The sequence below is a fragment of the Scyliorhinus torazame genome, chromosome 18, assembly GCF_047496885.1.
Source record: "Scyliorhinus torazame isolate Kashiwa2021f chromosome 18, sScyTor2.1, whole genome shotgun sequence".
Classification (NCBI taxonomy): domain Eukaryota; kingdom Metazoa; phylum Chordata; class Chondrichthyes; order Carcharhiniformes; family Scyliorhinidae; genus Scyliorhinus; species Scyliorhinus torazame.
Window position 1 is genome coordinate 33,051,004 of NC_092724.1, and position 22,069 is coordinate 33,073,072.

Sequence of the window (22,069 nt, forward strand, 5' to 3'; positions counted from 1 at the left end):
TACTCTCCTTAAGAAAAAGAATTGTGAAGAAATAATAATACCGAACAAAACATGAAAAGGGTGTGCAGCTTTAATACAATTGTACATACACATGCATACAAACATGTTTCATATAATATGGCAAGACCATGTTGTGACTAAATGTTACACCAGTTGTAATTCAACCTATTTGTTCCCACAATTCTTGTGCCCCGGCATCCATCAAGGTCCTAGTTGTTATTTAAACTTCTATTTAAAAAAGAACTAAGGTATAATTAATTGTACAGTTCGTATAATGTATCCCTGAGGGCCATGAGACTGGCCAATAGCCATGACTAATAACTCCCTTCCACCCTTCACTCAAATCTGTGCCAAAGAAAATGCCATGTGAACTGTTTTAAAGCAACGATTCATCTGAATGCTTTGAGTGCTAGAATTGCCTTGTTTTCAAATATTCAGTCCGACAAATTATACCATTTCTCAAGTAAAAACAAAATAATTGTCAAAGAAACCGTGACTTTGTCAACATATCACAAAACATGTCTGTATAATATATGTGACATCCAGTCGATTGGCTTGCCTTTAAAGCCAATTTGGCCGTAAGCCAATAATAATTAAAGATGCACGTTATTTTTATCTTAATGTTTTGGATATAAAATTTCATAAACTTAAATTACTTCACTTTTAGTTTAAATTAATTTTAAAGTCTGGAGCCAATTTCACATAATGTCTTCCATTTGACAGAACCACTTGGATTCGAAATGGTGGTTTGAACTAATTTGTGTTTAGTTCGTCTCAGCACTACTTTTCCTTAATAAAAAAAAAATGAAAGATTGCTACTCCTATTTTTGCATTGTACACAATTACTCATTTCTGCCAGTATCCATTTAGGGTTTGCGCTCTTTATGCCATGTTTTTAATATACAGTTGTTACAATGGGCTCTATACAATTTTGTCTCTTAATTGAGATCATATTGCTAAAATATCTATGGGAAAGTCAGCTTATTTTTACATCTGGGATCCATTTGCATAGCATTTTGTCCTCACCACCCACACGGTGCACTGTAAATTACAGCACTGAGTTTATAAGTTTATTCCCTTTGCACAGCCAACATTAGGCTGCCATCTCCTTTGATAGGAGGGAAGAGAGGGGAGGAGTAGAGGCAACTGGGAATGACCACATGACCACATGACAATGCCAGTCATGTAGAACAGAAGTCCTTCACTGTTCTAAATTAGTAAGTTACTATCTTGGTTAGCATTTTGGGACTTCAAATGTAATCCACTGAGTATGGAATACCCATAACAGATTTCAAAATTTGTATCTCTTTTCTGTCTTACTACATCTGCAAATCCAATTTCCAGTAAATGCTCTTTGTCCCCTCCTGCCCTGGCTCTAATTGGTCATTTTTAATTATGAATAATAATAATGTTAATGGAATACTTCATCACTTTCAAATATTTTGACTCAGAGAGGAGCAAATGTCCCCAAGAGATTCTACACCAGACGCGATCTACCGGCTACGTTAGGCCTGAAATGCAGTGAGGCGTGGTGCAACACAACCAATAGATATGAGGAGATCCCTCTTCTGGGATCCACCAGGCTCACCATGCGTTAGATCTCACGAGACATCGCGATGTGAATCCCATCCATTGTGGGCTGATCACTTTTTGCCAAATCTGCACATTAGAGTAAGACAGCTGGTCTCTCTCTAATATGCATTCCCATGATCTACCCAAGGCGATGGGGACTCACCTGAGTGCCAGCTTGGCACTGCCAATGTGCCTAGATGGTACTGTCAGGGTATCAGGTTGGCACTGCCAAGGTGCAAAGCTGGCATCTTTCTGGAATCGTGTCCCTAGTCTCGCTTTAATATTCATTCCCACGATCTACCCAAGGCGATGGGATCTAGCCCGCTCGCCTTGGACACTCTTGGTGAGCTCCGTTCAGTGCTGGGCTCCACAAATGGGGATCAGATAGAATGGCACTCGTGGGGTCTCCCAGGAGATTGGAGGCCCCCAGCTGCTTTCCCTCTGGGCAGGGTGGCATCCTGGCACTGCTGGTGCACCTTGGCACCACCAGCCTGGCACCTTGGCAGTGCGACCTGGGTGCCAGCCTGGTGCTGCTAAGTTGCCAGGTGGCACTGACAGCTGGCATTTCCCCACACCATGGTTCGGGCAGGTCATACCCTGCATGGGTGCAGGGGGTTGCAGGGGGGGTGGCTGAGGACCCCCTTATAGCTGAGTTGGGGCTTTGGGGAGTTTGGGGGGGGGGTCTCATCAAGGGAGTTCGAGGGATCAGGACACCACTTAAAATGATGTTCCGATCTCTTTCTGCACTGAGGATTTCTGATGAGCGGAGCTCCTAAGTGCAGAAAACGGGACTAATTGTGACTGCGTCGGGGTGTTCCTGCTGCGGCCTCGTATCTACCCAAATGGAGGTAATGCGGTGATTCTTGGGCTCGCTACAGGACTCTTTTCCCATTCAGGTAGGTTGCACCCTCTAACTCAGAGAGCTGAGTGTGCACCCAGTCCATGATTCAGTACTGTGCCTTGCTTTACTGGGTAACGGTCATGGAGCATGGAGGAGTCCCAGCTCCAACTTTGTGCCAAGGCTTTGCACAGAACATTGAAACAATCCTGTCCAGCATGGGTTGAGAGACCATCTCTATTAACCTGAGTGCCAAAGCCTGCAATGTTAGCTGTGTCAACTTGTGTGGCAGCATGAAAACTCAAATGGCTGCCATCTTAGCTGCTGGGGACTATATAACCCGGAGAGAAAGAGAGAGAGAGTGAGAAAGAGAGAGAAAGAGAGAAAAAGAGAGATGCTGCTGTGGGAAACAGAGGGCAAAACACTGGCTGGATATCTCCAACTATTGCAATTCACTTTTCCCACCGGCAGCGCATCCCCACCTGTGGGTTTCCTGACGGTGTGGAGCGACTTAAATGGAAAATCCCATTGACAAGCGGCAGGAAGACAGAACCCCGCCACTTGCAATGGCATACGGTCGGGAAACAGGCGTCTGGGGAACTAAGAATCCAGCCCACTGTTGTTGTATAGGCCCCAAGCAGAATGCTGGTGGGAAACGATTCTCTGAAGAGACAAAACTTGTAGCAGTTAAGAGATAACAGATTCATCAGAGGGTTGTTATTGGAAGTCAGTTTAAGAAACTCAGGGGATTGAGTGAAGAGCCTTTTAAAAGGACTCTGACTGACTCAGCCTAATGTGGAAGAGAGAAGAGAATCTACTGAAATACAGTGAGGGATTTGAACTTCATCAAGAAAACGACATAACAGTTTAGAGTGTGGACCAACCCATTAACATGGTACTAGGTTTCTGGTTGTGTCAATTGGTTGATGGAGAAAATACCTTTTCATAGTTTAGTATATTGGTGGCCTTGTAAGTAATGTTTTGTTGTATTGATTTTAGTTTGATTGTTGGATTTGATTTGATTTATTGTCACGTGTACCAAGGTACAGTGAAAAGTATTGTTCTACGTACAGTCCAGACAGATCGTTCCATACATGAAAAAACATAGGACATACATAAATACACAATGTAAATATAGACACAGGCATTGGGTGAAGCACACAGAGTGTTGTGCTACTCAGTAGAGAAGATGTGTGAAGAGATCAGTTCAGTCCATAAGAGGGTCATTCAGGAGTCTGACAACAGCGGGGAAGAAGCTGTTTCGAACCTGTAGGTTCGTTTTGTCAGACTTTTGTATCTCCTGCCTGATGGAAGAAGTTGGAAGAGAGAATAACACAGGTGGGTGGGGTCTTTGATTATGCTGCCTGCTTTTCCAAGGCAGCGTGAGGTGTAGGCAGAGTCAATGGATGGGAGGCGATTTCCCGTGATGGACTGGGCTGTGTTCACGACTCTCTGTCATTTCTTACAGTCTTGGGACGAGCAGTTGCTGATGTGTTGGGTGTTCTGGATCACATACAGGTCACCAACACTTGAAATAGTGCAACACTATTTTATTGAATCATTAACTGTTTAAACATGCTCAGACTGTGGGTTAATACGATACTAGCTTTAACTAAAGACCTTTGCCTTGTCCTAACCAGTCGATGCACTCAGCACATGATGAATGTCTGTGTTGCAGGCTGTGAGCTCTGTGCTCCGAGCTGGCTGCTACTAGAATGAGCGGGAACTCTGATGCCCCCTGTCTTTATAGTGCGTGTGCTCTCACTGGTAATTGGCTGCAGTGTTGTGTGTGTTGATTGGTCCCACTGTGTGTCCATCAGTGTGTGTGTCTGCACCATGATATACTGGTGTATATTATGACATCCCCCTTTTATAAAAAATGTACCTGTGTGGCAATAAATAGTGTATGGTGAATGTTCCTGACTACGTGTGTGCAAAATATTTACAGGACTATGTACACGAAAACTAAGCTATTTACATGGGAAGGTGCCTGGTGCAGAAAAAAACAGTGTGTCACAAGAATAACGAGATGAACACTATATACAAACCACTTGAACGATTAAACGGAAGAACAGAACAAATCAGAAAGTCCATAAGTCCACAAAGTTCACAAATTAAGTTTCTGAGGTGGGCGACGAATTCTGGTTGACCGCCTCAAGGGTGGGTCGGAAGCCGCCGGCTGAGGAGTGGGCTGGACTGCTTGAGAGTGAGGAGGATGCAGAGTGACCGGAATCTCTGCATAGTCCAGGTCAACAGGAGGGTGTGGCAATGGTGGAGGATCACGTAGCGAGCACGGAACGAGACGAAGGGCACGTCGATTGCGGCGCTGAATGGAGCCATCCGTTAGACGAACCAGGAACGAGCAGGGAGCCACCTGCCAAAGAAGCACAGCGGTTGCAGACCAGCCACCATCCGGAAGATGGATGTGGACATTGCCATCAGGAGTCAGAGCAGGGAGATCAGCTGCACGGGAGTCATGAGTCGCCTTGTGCTGTGCCCGAGACAGCTGCATTCGTTGAACGACCGGAACGTGGTCGAGGTCTGGGACGTGAATGGACGGCACCGTTGTCCTCAGGGTGCGACCCATGAGCAGCTGGGCTGGCGACAGGCCAGTGGACAGTGGGGCCGAGCGATAGGCCAGCACGGCGAGGTAGAAATCGGACCCAGCATCAGCAGCCTTGCAGAGGAGCCATTTGACTATGTGGACGCCCTTCTCCGCTTTGCCGTTGGATTGGGGGTACAGCGGGACTGGATGTCACATGCACAAAGTTGTACCTCCTGGCAATGTTGGACCATTCCTGACTTGCGAAGCAGGGGCCGTTGTCTGACATCACAGTGAGTGGGATGCCGTGTCGAGCAAAAGTGTCCTTACAGGCACGGATGACTGCAGATGATGTGATGTCGTGTAGATGTACCACCTCCAGGTAGTTTGAAAAGTAGTCTACAATCAGGACATAGTCCCTGCCCAGCACGTGGAACAGGTCGATGCCCATCTTGGTCCAAGGGGACGTGACCAACTCATGGGGCTGTAGGGCCTCACGTGGTTGGGCCGGCTGGAAGCGCTGACAAGTGGGGTAGTTGACCACTGTGTTGGCGATGTTGCCATTGTTGCCGGGCCAGTACACTTCCTCTCGGGCCCGTCGGCGGCACTTTTCTACGCCAAGATGGCCCTCGTGTAGCTGTTCCAAGACGAGCTGGCACATGGTATGCGAGATGACAATGCGGTCCATTTCAGGAGAACACCATCTACTACCGCCAGATCATCTCTGACATTATAGAACTGCGGGCTTTGGCCCTTGAGCCACCCGTCTGTTAGGTGGCACATGACACGCTGTAGCAAAGGGTCAGCCGCCGTCTCGCGGCGAATTTGGATGAGGCGTTCATCCGTGGCAGGTAGATTGGAGGCCACGAAGGCCACAACCTGGCAGACGAATCCCGCTGGGTCACACGGAGTGTTGACTGCCGAGCGTCAGCAATGATGAGGTCTTTGCCTGGGGTGTATACCAGCTGGAAGTCGTATCGTCGGAGCTTGAGCAGAATACGCTGGAGGCGAGGCGTCATGTTGTTCAAGTCTTTCTGTATTATATTGACCAGCGGGCGATGGTAGGTCTCGACGGTGAATTGAGGAAGGCCGTACACATAATAGTGAAACTTGACGACACCGGTCAAAAGGCCCAGGCACTCCTTTTCTACCTGTGTGTAGCACTGTTCCGTGAGGGTCATGGCGCGTGACGCATATGCAACGGGGGCCCATGATGAGGCCACATCGCGTTGCAGGAGCACTGCCCCAATGCCGGATTGGCAAGCATCGGTCGAAATCTTTGTCTCTTTCGCTGGATCAAAGAAGGCTAAGACCGTGGCCGTGGTGAGTTTGGTTTTGAGTTCTCTCCATTCGCGCTCGTGGGCAGGAAGCCATTGGAAGTCTGTCGTCTTCCTGACCAGGTTCCTGAGAGCCGTGGTATGAGAGGCGAGGTTAGGGATGAACTTCCCTAAAAAGTTGACCATGCCCAGAAATCGGAGGACCGTCTTCTTGTCCTCTGGCGTTTTCATGGCTGTGATAGCAGCCACCTTGTCTGCATCCGGCCGCACACCCAACTGGGAGATGTCGTCCCCGAGGAACTTGAGTTCCGTCTGAACAAAAGAGCATTTGGCTCTGTTGAGGCGTAGGCCCTGCTCTCGTATGCGTTTGAACACGCGCTGGAGCCGACTGACATGCTCCTGCGGGGTGGTGGACCAAATGATTATGTCGTTGACACAGATGCGAACACCTTCAATGCCTTCCATCATTTGTTCCATGATCCTGTGGAACACTTCTGAAGCCGATATGATCCCAAATGGCATCCTGTTGTAACAATATCTGCCAAAGGGGGTATTAAAGGTACACAGCTTCCTGCTGGATTTGTCGAGCTGGATTTGCCAGAATCCTTTCGAAGCGCCGAGTTTGGTGAAGAGCTTGGCACGAGCCATCTCGCATGTGATCTCTTCGCGCTTGGGAATTGGATGATGCTCCCTCATGATATTGCGAATCAGATCCTTGGGATCAATGCAAATTCTCAGCTCGCCGGAAGGCTTTTTTACACACACCATGGAACTGACCCAGTCGGTTGGTTCCGTAACCCTGGAGATCACTCCTTGGTCCTGGAGGTCCTGCAGCTGCTGCTTGAGGCGGTCCTTAAGGGGTGCTGGGACTCTGCGAGGTGCATGAACCACAGGCGTGGCGTTCTATTTGAGTAGGGTCTTGTAAGTATATGGGAGCGTGCCCATGCCTTCGACGACGTCGCGTTGCTGGTCGATGATGGCGTCGAGTTGCGCCCTGAAGTCAGCGTCCTGGAAGGCAGACGTGTCATCAGGAGAGAGAGAGTGAACTCTCTGAACGTGATTGAACAGCTTGCATGCCTGTGCACCAAGCAGGGAGTCCTTCGAGGAGACCACGATCTCGAAAGGAAGGATGGCTTTGCGTGACCTGTGCGTTACTTCAAGTTGGCACGAGCTGCTGGCAGGAATGACATTGCCATTATAATCCAATAGCTGGCAGGCTGATGGAAGGATGGCTGGTTTGACACGAAGGCTTTGGAAATCAGACCACAACATGAGATTGGCGGAGGCACCAGTGTCCAGGCGGAATCGTATTTGGGACTGGTTGACCGTCAGGGTGGCACACCACTCATCGTCTGAATCGATGCTGTATACCGACAGCGGCTGGTGTCTTTGCTTCGGGGACCGACTCGAAAAGGCGCCTTCGGGTCCTCGGTGTCACTGCTGTGTGGGAGGTCCGCATCGGACTCGGTGACCGTGGGTTGAATTGCCCAAACATTCCTGTGCGGCTGGCTGAAGCGATATGAATTGGCAGGCTGAGCTGCTCGACAGAAGGCAGCATAGTGGCCAAGTCTGCCACATCGTATGCATTGTCGAGATTTTGCGGGGCATTGGCGCTTTAAATGGGCGGAGCCACAGTTGCTGCACATCGTGACGTCAGCACGTTCGCTGCACCACCGCACATGCGCGGTGTGGTCGTGCGTGGTGCGTGCCTGCGCATTACGTTCCTCAACGTCGCCGTCCCCTCGTTTGTTGCGTACAAACGTGGGAGTCCGCAAAAAGCGGGTGAAATGGCCCTCCCTCGTCCAGGCTGAGGCCCTGGAGGTGCTCAATCACTTAGACCCGTTCCGCCTCGTGGGGACCTTGCCGCGCCGTTTCAGCTGCTTGTATATGGGAATACCGACTCGTGGTGTTTTCATGTAAGACACAGGTCTCGATGGCGGTCTCTAGGGTGAGTTGCTTTACTTTGAGGAGCTGCTGATGTAGGGGATCCGACTGAACACCAAAAACGATCTGGTCGCATATCATGGAGTCGGAGGTGGGCCCGTAGCTGCAAGACTGCGCAAGGATGCGGAGGTGCGTGAGAAAGGATTGGAAAGGTTCATCCTTACCCTGCAAACGCTGCTGGAACACGTAGCGTTCAAAACTTTCATTCACCTCTACGCTGCAGTGAGTGTCAAAGTTGAGGCGGACCGTCTTGAACTTCGTTTTATCTTCATCATCCGCAAAGGTGAGAGAGTTGAAAATGTGGATGGCATGGTCCCCGGCCGTGGAGGGGAAAAGAGCAATCTTTCTGGTATCCGAGGCGCCCTCCCTGTCTGTGGGTTCGAGGAAGGGCTGGAAGCGCTGTTTGAAAATCTTCCAGTTGGCCCCGAGGTTACCGGCGATGCGGAGCGGCGGCGGCGGGCTCATGTTGTCCATGTTGCAGGATGACGGAATGCTGGCGGAAGGTAGATCACTTGCAGGTAGGTCTAAGAAGTGCTACCACTAGTATGCAACCACTCCTGGTATCATGATGTGTTGGGTGTTCTGGATCACATACAGGTCACCAACACTTGAAATAGTGCAACACTATTTTATTGAATCATTAACTGTTTAAATATACTCAGATTGTTGGTTAAAACGATACTAGCTTTAACTAAAGACCTTTGCCTTGTCCTAACCAGTCGATGCACTCAGCACATGGTGAATGTCTGTGTTACAGGCTGTGAGCTCTGTCCTCCTAGCTAGCTGTAACTCGAATGAGCGGGAACTCTGATGCCCCCTGTCTTTATAGTGCGTATGCTCTCACTGGTGATTGGCTGCAGTGCTGTGTGTGTTAATTGGTCCCACTATGTGTCCATCAGTGTGTGTCTGCACCATGATATACTGGTGTATATTATGACAGTTGCCACATCAGGCTGTGATGCAGCCAGACAGGATGCTTTCTGTGGTGCATCTGTAAAAATTGGTAAGAGCCAATATGGACGTGCTGAATTTCCTTAGTTTCCTGAGGGAGTGCAGGTGCTGTTGTGCTTTCTTGGTTATAGTGTTGACGTCGGTGGACCAGGAAAGATTGTTGTTGAGGTGCGCACCTAGGAATTTGAAGCTGTCAACCATCTCTACCTCGGCACTATTGATGCTGACAGGGTCATGTATGAAACTTCGCTTCCTGAAGGCAATGGCCAGCTCTTTAGTTTTGCTGGCATTGAGGGATAGATTGATGTCATTACACCATGCCACTAGGTTCTCTATCTCCCTCCTGTACTCTGACTCATCGTTGTTCGAGATCAGACCCACTACGGTTATGTCAACAACAAACTTATAAATGGAGTTGGAGCCATATTTTGCCACACAGTCATGTGTGTATAGGGAGCAGAGTAGGGGACTAAGTACATAGCCTTGTGGGGCCCCGGTATTGAGGACTATCATGGAGGGGGTGTTCTTGTTTATCCTTATTGATTGTGGTCTATGGGTCAGGAAAATGAGGATCCAGTTGCAGAGGGAGGAGCCAAGTCCTAGGTTTTGGAGCTTTAATATGAGCTTGGCTGGGATTATGGTGTTGAAGGCAGAGCTGTAGTCAATGAATAGGAGTCTGATGTAGGAGTCCCTGTTGTTAGATGCTCCAGGGATGAGTGTAGAGTGTAGAGCCAGGGAGATGGTGTCTGCTGTGAACCAGTTGTGGTGGTATGCGAATTGCAGTGGATCAAGTGGATTAGACAGTAAAAGTCTAAAAAATGTGAAATCTTGTTGCACAATTCTGTCTTCAGTCATTGGAAAATGAATCTCTTTTTTAAAAGCTTATTGGTATCTACGGGGATCATAACAGCACAAAATTTAAAGAATGCTTTATGGGAGATTTAATACCAAATGTGAACCATAATGGGTGGCAGATAGTAGTTTGTAAGGTTACCAGGTGAAGTGAATGTGCCTACATTCAGCTCTACCTCCAAGTTATATTGGCACTGGCTTAAAGCCTACTTCACAGCATTCTGATTTCAACAATAAAAGGATATATTGTGACTTATATGGGGTCCAGTTCACCATTTTACACACAATAGTGGGATATATTTTTTTAGGTTTGTTGAACATAGTTGGTCATGACTTGTAGCCAAGAAAATTCAGTACAGACCATTCAGACAAAGAATGCCACTGTACTAATTTATCTCCAACATTCACATGAAGAATATTCTTTACAAAATGAACTGTGTAGGGATTGCCATAGGGACCCATGTGGTTGCATCAAGAATTCAATTAAATACAAACTGGGAAATTCCTCAGTGGACTTGGTGACCACCTGGGATGGAATGAATACTCTGGCACCAGGCACCCACAGCGATGCAGTGATTCTATCCAAAATCCTGTTGTCATACCAAACACCTTGGATGGGCACCCAGGTGCTTTTTACACCCACCTGAGCAAGGTGAAGAATTTTTACGGGAGCACCCTGTGTACCTGATGCTCCTGAGGGCTCTAACATTGCAGGAGAATTTTTAAAAGTACTTCTGCTCCTTTCATCTTCTAGATCTGCCTGGTTAGCTCAGTTGGTTAGAGTATGGTACTAATAATCCCACGGTCACAGGTTCAATACTCATACTGGCCAATGACGCAAACCTGTCATGAAACCAAATTGTATGTTCACTTCATCTGTTAGATTTTGCAAAGCAACTGATCATCCTGTAATGTTTTTATGCCCCCAACAGTTCTACTAGCCTATGAGCTCCCCTAGTGCCAGCACTGGCATCGCTGAGAAAACATTGGCATACGTTGTATTATGGTACATCTTACTATTTGTGGCCGTTCAGTTTATGGGCCCATTCTTGAAAATGATAAGATTTCGAACAGCACCAATAGGGTTTAAACCCTTTCCAGATTCACCTCAAATTCTATTCATTAGGAACCACCAACTCCCAGTGTGCTACCAAATCACCATTATTAGACCAACAACTTTGGGGGATTACCAAATCATTAAAAACATTCATCTTGAAGAAATAAGAAAATATGAGAAGTTAGGGCTTCTGAAGAGGTGATACATTTGTGGGCCATTTCATAATTACTACCTTGCTTAATGTTTTCTCAAGTTATAATTGTTATTGGAAGGAGCGATCATACCAAGTGTAAGTGTTATTTCCTGAATTAACTGTCAGAGAGAAAATTATTCTTGAAGAATTCTCTCCATACATAAACTCCAGAGACTAACATATCTGACCCTGTCAGAATTCCCAGGGACAGGTAATTAACAATAGCTAACAGGTATTTACACTGCTATCCATGAAGGTAGATTTCTCATTAGGCGGAAGGGGTCAATGGTGTTGTAAAAATGTCTAGATGCGTCTCGCCACTTCAGACGCCACAAAGTCCAACAGAAAGTTGTACAGAAGGTGAAAGAGGAAACTTTTCTAGGAAAGATATTTTCACTTTAGCCAACGGTTGGTTAAACTTGACTCTCCCAGGCCTTTGAAATCAGCCTAAAACAATCCTGTGGTCCTCACCTCCAGAGGCAGACAATGGCCAGAATTCTCCAGCCATTGGGATTTTCTGTTCCTGCCAGCAGCACACCCCTGCCCGTGGGTCTCCCAGCGGTGTGGGGTGGCTTCAATGGGAAATCCCTTTGACAAGCGGTGGGAGTAGAGAATCCTGACAGCAGCGAATGGCGCGCTGCTGGGAAACACGCAGCAGGGGGAATGGAGAATTTAGCCCAATGTATTGTGGTCATGGGAGACATGATGAGTGTGGATTCCATTGGGTTCATATTATTGACTATTACATTCTCAGCTGATAATTATTTCCTGATTTAAAATTAAAATTTATTTGTAAATATTTTTGAATACAAAGCAGCAGCAATAAAGAGTGTGGGCAGAAACTCCCCCCCCCTCCCCCCTCCCGCCCCCTCCCCCCTCCCGCCCCCTCCCCCTCCCACCCCCCTCCCCCTCCCGCCCCCCTCCCCCTCCCGCCCCCTCCCCCCCTCCCGCCCCCTCCCCCTCCCACCCCCCTCCCCCTCCCCCTCCCACCCACCCCTCACCCCCGGCGGTGCACTTCCTGGCGGTGGAGATAACTTGCTGTTGGCCACCAGTGAGATGTTCCGGTCCCATCCAATGTCCAGGGCCATTTTGTGGCTCAACCATCCTGCCACCTGGGAACACCTGGGAATCGCCTTCAGCAGGACCGGAAGATCTCGCTAGCAGGAAGGGCTGGAAAACCCTGCCCTTTATATTAACATAATAAATCACTGGAAAATTAATTGACACAAGTTCAATTTTTTTCTCACTTATATCCAACTCATGTGTTCCCGGAAATAAGTTTGATTGATTCAAGTTAAAGTTTTAGTTGAACAGCTACCTTTTACACTGTAAGCATGGTTTAAGGGCTCTTGCATATAAACACCCGAGAGGCTCCCTTAAACTTCTTTCCTTCATTCTTATAATGAAGGTGCTAAACAAGTTAACACCTCTGTTAAAACTACAAAGGAAAGAATTCCACATTAGTATGTGAAGCACTCGTACACTCGTACACACACTATTATCTCAGAGCTTGGGATTTGCAGTCCAGTTGAAGAAACAAAAACTGTACTAGAGTGGAATTCCTGACTTTAAAATCTTGAACCAAATAAAATGATTGATAGATGCAAACTCATTTTTAAATTGCAATATCAGCACTCTGTACCTCATATAAATAGAGTGAAATTGATCAACACCAATGATACAAAATGGACTAATAATGAATCAAAGATTTGTTTTACTCCATGGCCTCGTTTTCTTGCTGACAATGGATTTGCTAATCATCCCCTTTTGTGCTACTGATATTTACGAAGAAAATTTTCAGTGCAAAATGACACTGTTATAAGTATGGGTAAGAATTTCAGAAAAGGCTTCCATGCACAAAGCAGGAGTTTCTAGTTTTCAGTGCTGGCTCTCTGCAAGGTAAGGAGGGATCAGGAAACTTCCTTATAGGGATGGAAGTTAAACTAATTAATTGAACCAATTGTTCCAGATCTTCTGATGGTAAGTTAAACATGGAATTTCCTCAGGCAACGGTCATTCATCTGATATCTCGATTGTGAAGGTGTGTGGAAGAGGAAGAATAGATTCTTTTACAACAAAACTAAGTCAGAAATTGATGAGCACATTTTTTCTGTGTTCCAGCTCCTGCTTCCCATTACACCACCAACATCAATGAGAAGGATGGGCGTTCAAGCCTCCTGCGCTCTGCAGCAGCTGCCACCACTCCTCTATGCAATCATTGAACAAGTGTCCCTCCAATAGAGCCCAGTCCAATCACATTGCCCTGCTGCTTGCTCACCCTTTCACAAATGAAATAGTGAACTGCTGCAAAGGGCTTTCATTCAGGATTGGAATGGAGGATAATTCCCATCCATTGAAGGATGGGGGCTCCAATATTAACCAAGATGCACATTCAAACTTGGACCCTCTGCTTGAAGGCCCAAACTGCTAGACCTGCAAGGCTGGGGCACCATTATTAATTAATTAATTTATTTATAAAATAAATTGAAAAATGAAAATTGCTTATTGTCACAAGTAGGCTTCAAATGAAGTTACTGTGAAAAGCCCCTAGTTGCCACATTCTGGTGCCTGTTTGGGAAGGCTGTTACAGGAATTGAACCGTGCTGCTGGCCTGCCTTCAAAGCCAGTGATTTAGCCCTGTGCTAAACAGCCCCATTTAGAGTGCCCAATTCATTTTTTTCCAATTAAGGGGCAATTCAGCGTGGCCCATCCACCTCCCCTGCACATCTTTGTGTTGTGGGGGCAAAACCCACGCAAACACGGGGAGAATGTGCAAACTCCACACTGACAGTGACCCAGAGCCGGGATCGAACCTGGGACCTTGGCGCAGTGAGGCAGCAGGCTAACCATTACGCCATCGTCCTGCCCTGGCACTATTTATTTTTGGTTCATTTTGATGTAGCACTTCTTGTGCTGAGAACAAGCTTAAACTTATTTATTTTGCATTTGGCGATGTCAGAAAGATTTCATGTTCACAGATTTTTGTTTTGTTGTATAGTTGAACTGAGCAAATATTTTACCGAGAGAGCAAATTCTTAAATCATTACTTGCCAAGATCACTACACAATAAGACGTTTGTGCAGATAACACAGCAAAACACAAATTGAAGTGAACTATTACACATATCATTTGATGTGAAATTGCATTGAGAATTTGACAGAGACTACAAAACCATCTTTACTAACAACGTTTTACTGAGCCACATCTGTTCATACTAAAGGCAGTGCTAACATAATTTCAAGAATAGATTCATAGATATAGCCTTTTTTAAGTATTCTAAACTGTATGTTGTTTCTTTGCAGGGAAAGCTAAGCTTGCTCTCTTCCTGTCTGCAGTGTGTTCTTACTAAGATGACACGTGGCGCATTTTAACTCTTACCGGTCGTGGCTTCAAGAATTCCTTAGCATTGAAGCTCACAATTAGGAAGTAATGAATGATCTCAGGCAAATGAAAATACATAGCTCTGGGTGTAGGAAAGATTTACAAAAATGGTTCAAGGAATGAGAGACTTCAGTTGTGGGGATAGTAGACGATTGTTCCCATCGATGGAAGGATCAAGAACCAGAGGATACCGACTTAAGGTGAATGGTTAAGCAATAGTGGCTTGAGGGGAAGCTTTATTATGCAGTGAGCGGTTAGAATCTGAAATGCACTGTCTGACAGTGTGGTGGAGGCAGATTAAATTGTGGCTTTCGAAAGGGGAATTTGATATGTATCGGAAGAGGAAAATATTGCAGGAATACATGGAAAGGGAAAAGCAGGGGGACTAGCTGAGTTGCTTTCTCAGAGAGTCTGCGCAGACATGCCCTAATGGCCCCCCCCCCTGGGCTGTAATGATTCTGTAATACTGTAATAGTAGTTCCATAACTCAAAGAACCGGCAATATTACCAAGATGAACACAAATTGAGAACAGACTAAGAATTGTTCCTTGCTTCAATTCTACTCTCTGTAACTTCCAGGAGTTGCTAGAGGAGCAAATTCATGTTGTCACCGTCAACAACAGGAACATTTTATATCTTTATATCACTTTTTGAACATTTGGATGGAAAAATGCCCCAAGTGCTTTATATGGTAATAGAAGCCTGGTAGGTAAGCAGAAGGGAACAAGGAAGACATTTAGAGTGAAGGTTGAACCTGTTTCTCAGTGAAACTAAATGTTACCATGTTCAAATATTTTTTGACATTTCTAATATTTGAACAATGAATGATCCATAAAGCAGGATATTCAAATTAGGTCTTTATCACATTATTAAATTTGGCTCTTTTGGAGCTCTGATTGAGGAGATGCACAGGCCTGTGGATTGTACAAGAAAGGTGCCGCAGTTCTTGCAGTTGATAAAGTTAATCAAATAAAGAGATCCATAGCTAGATTATATTCACCAACCTGCAACTGGACCTTTGTAATGAATCCAAATAAAATTGAGATAAGAACAGTCACTAAATAAATAACTAAAATGTGCAAATGAAGAAAAAAACAAAGAATGAAATATGAAACCATTATTAATATAAATTTAACCTAGGTTATGCTTGCAAATTGTACTAGCCAACGTTGAAATACTATTTAGCATTAATAAGTTGAATAAACAAAGCAACTGGCTATGAAAATGATCAAGCCACACTCCAGGAGAACTTCCCTGGAGGTGTTAAGGTAAATTCTAGATTCTGCATTTCTACTGAGTGTGGTGTTCTTTGTGTTGCTAAATTCAGGATGGTTGGCGTAGTATTCACAAAGACCACAAAATAGCTTGAACTTGAACAATGCTATAAATTTAGTAACACTACTAATTTGGATTCGACTTGTACTCCTAAAGAATACACAGTTGATTATTAACATATAAACTACACAAATCTACAACTAATCCTTATACTGATATAAACTATGATCTGCTCTTATTCACTCTGTCTTTACTTCTGACTCTCTCTAGCTAACACCCTTTCCCACAAGGCTTAGCATCAATGCCTTATATACTTCTGACTGTACCCACAAGGCTTAGCATCAATGTCTTATATACTTGTGACTGTAGCTCCCTCTAGTGGCTACTCTAGGCATTTCATTAACCCTTGCAGTTCTTATGTTTATGATAATACCACACTGAGGAGCATCACTTGCAAGTCGGAGGAAAGGGTGCAGCAGGAAAACTGCTGTTTGTCATCTAACTGTCATCTTGTAGTGTTGATTCTCTAATCTGCAATCCCTTCAAGTAACACCTCGCTTGGAGCATGAGTTTGGTGAAATTGTTCCATTTTATGTTATATACCCGCATACAACACCAATCAAGTATTCCATTCTATTAAGATGCAGCATAAATGAGGTCAGGAATATCTTGCCAGGTGTGTCCTTCAATTTGGTGTTTATGATTATCCTACCCGTGGAACTAGGCTGAAGCTTCAATAAGGTAGATGCGCATTATGCAAAAATTACCTGATGAACATTACTATCTATATTTCATGTCTTCTCCAAATGACAGTCGCTACAATTCCAAAATCTTTGACCAGCACACTAAAAACGTGTATTCTGGTTTTAATACAACTCAAGGATAGTCATAATACTACCATTAAATATTTTAAAGTCTGTTGCATCTTGTGGAGGATATTGCCAGCATACATGTTACAGTCAGTCGACACACAGAAGAAGATCAAAAATTTTAAAAATGCATTAAAAAAAATACAAAATTGCATTTGGGTATTAAATGAATGTCATAATGGCATTTTGTCAGGCTTCTAGCAGTTCTCTCTGCCTGGCTGGCCACCTTATCCTCTATACTTTATCCCTTTATCGCATTTAAAGTTAAGAACCAGATTTTGGTCAATGTAGAGATAGTTGAGGCAAGTTCAAGGAAAACTGCTGTTTGTCATCTACCAAACAACTGGAACAACATTTTAAGCACTGTTATAAATCATGTACTGTAATTCCTGAATAATATTTACAGTACCCACAAGTACAAGGAAAGGGCAGGGTTCATTGCAATGCAAAACTTCAAGACAAACATTTGTCTCCTAAGAGTGAAATACTTTGTAACTTTCTGAGGAAGGCTGCTTCTACATATGCTTCTGAAAAGCCATTTAATAAAAATATGCTAGAGAAACCATTTGCAAATCTGAGTGCAAAAACTGTCCCTCTGTTATTCCTGGAAGCCGTACAAGAACATGCTGTAGCCTTCAAAAGAGTAAAGCTATCACTAAAGTGTTTACTTTGCCAGGTCTTGTACAAATTCAATTGGATGTTAAAAATGAACATGTATTTCAGGATGTGCCCAGTAGAAGCAGTTTTGTTCTGGTGCTTGTTATCCTTTGTATCCTTTGTGTAATTCTATGCTCCTGGTGAAAAGATCTGAATGTAAGGCATTACATTATATTTTATTTATTCCTTTTAAATAATTATTCGAATGCTCAGCTGCATTCTCTGTATTTCTATGTCACAGAGTATGAAAATTTACTGCAGTCAGTAATGATAGACTGATAGTCTTATGTATCAGTTTGTGTCTTGTAACTTTTCAATAATTGCTCCGTTCACTCCAGCTCCTTCCCTTTCTCTCAATTCAATCTCAGATGGTTTTGTCCTTAAGAGGTTGCAGGAAATAATTGCTACAAAAGGAATCGCATAGCTTGCTACACAATATGTCATTATAGAACTGCACTCAAGCATTTATACTTCCTCTATAAAGAAGACAGATATGCCAGTGCATCATTTCAATGAGTTCTGTGGCAGTTCTTTATAAATTCACTGACAGATTTACATAGCACACAGAGCAAAGCCTCTGCTAATGTCTCTATGGTCACCTCCTCTTGCAAGGCATATATGGACATTTTCAATCGATTGAAATGTTTGGATTGGTGAGACATTTCTTGCATTTGATTCGACATGTAAGCAACATTGGCAATGCCAAATTTATTATCCATCTCCATTTACCCTGATTATGCTTCAAAGCCATTGTTTGTACATCAGAATGGCTTGCTAAACCATGGCAGATGGTATTGAGAGTCAAACACATAACTTGGGCATAGGAGATTTTCTTCTTTTGTTTAATCTAAACAGAGGAGACTCCACAAATATTCCCATCCTCAATGATGAGGGAGCCCAGCACATCAGTGCAAAAGACAAGGCTGAGCATTTCCAACAATCTTCAGCCAGAAGAGCCGAGTGGATGATCCATCTTGGCCTCATCTGGAAGTCCCCAGCATCAAAGATGCCATTCTTCAGTGAATTCAATTTGCTGCATGTGGTATCAAGAAATGGCAGATGGCACTAGATACAGAAAAAGTTATGGGCCTTGCCAATATTTTGGCAATATTACTGAAGACTTGTGCTTCAGATCATGCCACGCCCCTATCCAGGATGTTCCAGTACAGCTACAACACTGGCATCTGCCTGGCAATTGGAAGATTACTCAGATATGTCCTATCAACAAAAAGCAGGACAAATCCAAAACAGCCAATATAATCCTGCAAATCTACTTTCAATCATCAGCATGGTGAAGGAAGGTTTTGTGGACAGTGCTATCAAGAGGCTCTGACTGAGCAATAACCTGCTCACTGATGCTCAGTTTGGGTTCTGCCAGGACCACTCAGCTCCTGACATCATTACAGCCTTGATCCAAACATGGACAAAAGAGTTGAACTCAAGAGTTAAGGTGAGAGTGACTGCCTTTGATATCAGGACAGCATTTGACCGAGTGCGTCATGAAGGAGCTCCACCAAAATTGGAATCAATGGGAATCAGGGAGGAAGGCATTCACTTGTTAGTCATACCGAGCACAAAAGACGATGATTGTTGGTGTTGGAAGTCAATCATCTGAGTCCCAGGACTTTTTGCAGGGGTTCCTCAGCGTAGTGTTCTAAGCCTAACCATCTTCAGCTGTTTCATCAATTAATTACCTTGCCTCCAGCATAAGGTCAAAAGTGTGGATGTTGATTGATGATTGCACAGTTCAGTAACATTCACGACTCCTCAGATACTGAGGCATTCTGTTCCCATATGCAATACGAACTGGACAACATTCAGGCTTGGGCTAGTGAATGGCAAGTAGCTTTAATGCCACACAATGTCAGATCATGACCATCACCAAAAAGAGAGAGTCTCATCGAGTCATAGAGTTTTTACAGCACAGAAAGAGGCCCTTCGGCCAATTGCGCCTGTGCCAACCATCAAGCAACTATCTATTCTACCTAATTCCATTGTCAAGCGTTTGGTCCGTAGTCTTGTAAGCTATGGTGTTTCAAGTGCTCATCTAAATGCTTCTCACAAAGCCGGGCGCGACGAGGCTGTTGAATCCCGCCCATTATCATAATAAGCATCACCTGATTATTACATGTATAATGCTTCCCATTGCCCCTGTCTGGAATGCTCTCAAGCTTCCAGGCAGGGGTCCCTTTTCTGGGGGGTTGGGGGGTGGTCTGTGGGTGAAGATTCCTTTAGACAGGGGGGTCTCTGATGGGGGTTCCCTATTACAGGGGACCCTGTGGTGCGGGGGGGGGGGGGTGCGTGGGGGGGGGGGGGGGCTGCTACAGGAGGCATGGGGTGCAGTGCATTTTTGGTGGGGTGGCCTTTAATGGGCTTGGATAGTCTCTACCTGTGTGGCCCTGGCGTGGTGGACCTTCCGGTGGGTCAAAACCCCCTGGGCCACTGCAAGGTGCATCAGTTCAGGTTCATGATTGCTGCGACCACAAGTGATCGTACCCACATGATTCCTGGCCACGGGAATCGGAGAATTGCGGGAGACCAAAATACAGGAGGCTGGATTATCCGGTTGCCGACGCTGAAATTGCGAACGGCCGGAGAATCCAAGCTTACAACCAAATCGGGGGCAGCAGCACTTTTGCGATGCTCCACCCCCTCTAAAGGGGCCTACTCTAGGAGTACGCCAAGGCATGTATCGACGGCCGCAGGACATTGCCTGAGGCCCGCCCCAGACTGGCCACGTTACCGATGGCGTGGGTCTCTCATGGTTTCATCCGTAGGGAACACAGCGTGGTGGCTGTGGACTCAGTCCAGTGCCGCCACTGTTGGGGGAGGGCTGAACTGCGGATAGGGGGACATTATTTGGGGCTGGGAGCACTGTGAGGGGTGGTCCGGGACGTGCGAGCCGGCCAAAGGGGAGGCACTATTTCGTGGGCCGGGTCCGCGGGCTGCGTCCATCATGTTGCACGCTGTGGCCACTGCAGGCTGCTCCCGTGCGCATGCGTGGCCATGGACCTGGCAATTCTCCGGGGCGTATCGGCAGCTAGAGTCGGGTGCTCTACGCTGCGGTCCTGCTAACCCCCAGAAAAATGGGGAGTCAGTGGCCATTTTGCGACAGTTTTTCTGGTGTAAAACCCCATCGTTCTCACGCCGGCGTGGGGACATAGCCCCAGAATCAGAGAATACAGCCCAGGGCACCTGGCCCACCAAACAGATGTGGATGGATCATTAAGACCCATTTGTATTTATTTACATACCTGCGCCGGTGTGCATCGTCGACCTTGTTCATGCTGCCAGCAGGAAGTCGGAGCATCGGGTTCGGATCGGTGCCCTTCCTGGTATTTCCCGACATCAGATTCTCTGTCCCATCGGGGAATGTATTCTGGGCATCCCGGGATGGAGAATCCCACCCCAAATATTAGAGATAAGTAACTCAACGATGTTTAAATCTTGGGCACTGCACCCGAAAAGCACTATGCAACATAGTCAATAGAGGCCTGGAGATTCCGCTCCGGGATTTACCTGGCTCGCAACGCTTTGCGAGATCTAACACGAGATGTTGCGATGCAAATCCTGCCCAGAGGGGCTGCCTCATGGTGCGAAGACCCGTTTCAATACCCGGGTGACTGTCCATGTGGAGTTTGCACATTCTCCTCATGTCTGCATGGGTCTCACCCCCACAACCCAAAGATGTGCAGGGTAGATGGATTGGCCACATACATTGCCCGTAAATCCCGCCCATTGTGGCCGGGATAATCTTTTGGAAAATCTGCACCTTAGAACGAGACAGCTAGTCACTCTGCAATATGCAGTTTCCTGAGGCACCCGAGGCATTTGGATCTATCTCCCTCACCTTGGAGACCCCGGGTGAGTGCAGTTCAGTACTGGTCGCCACAAAGGTGGACCAGAAGGAACAGCACTCGTGGGGTTTTTCCAGTGGATCCGAGCCCCCCAAGGTGCATGCCCTTTGGGCTGGTTGGTACCATGGCACTGCTGGTGCCACCAAGACACACTGGCAGTACCATCCTGGCAGAGCCAACTGGGTGTCAGCCTGGCACTGTCAGCTGGCAGGAGCACTGCCAAGATGACAAATTGGCATTTTTCATGCTGTGACGATATGCTGGGAGTACCCTGCAGGGGTGTTGGGGGGGGGGGGGGGGGGGTTGCTTGTGGAACTTCATCTAAAATGTTTTTGCTATTATCATCATTGGAATAAATTTAATAGTGTTTACACTGAAATAATATGGCCTTCTCTAATATGTTGTAGATTTAATGGGTTCTGGCAGAGTTAAGGTCGAATTGCAATGTTATCATTTACATCCTCTTTTTTGGGGGTGCTGAGGACATTCTGTGCTATGGATTCCGATCGCAGCAGGACATGCCTTAAAGCTGTCCAAATAAATTTCACTTCCGACCTTTAACATCTCTTGGAGAGGGAGGGAAAAGCTCTATCTTTTGATGTGCTTAGATTGGAATCAAGTCCTCGTGCTAGAGGTGAAATGATGGCGGTCAAACAAATTTACTCCATTCACTTTGTCTTCTGTTCAATCTAGACTGTTCTGAGCTAGAGTGAACTACTCAACTGCAAGTATTGTGCTCTAAAGTGCAGAACCTTTATAATGGGATTGGCAATTATTTTTTAATTTGAACTCTCCATTTGCTCT

General features: G+C 45.8%; 1 protein-coding gene across 3 annotated transcripts in view; it reads right to left on the reverse strand.

Moving 5' to 3' along the window:
• nfic (nuclear factor I/C) overlaps positions 1-22,069 on the reverse strand; it is a 788,712-nt gene that overhangs the window by 152,198 nt on the left and 614,445 nt on the right. The gene's annotated exons all lie outside the window — the stretch shown is intronic.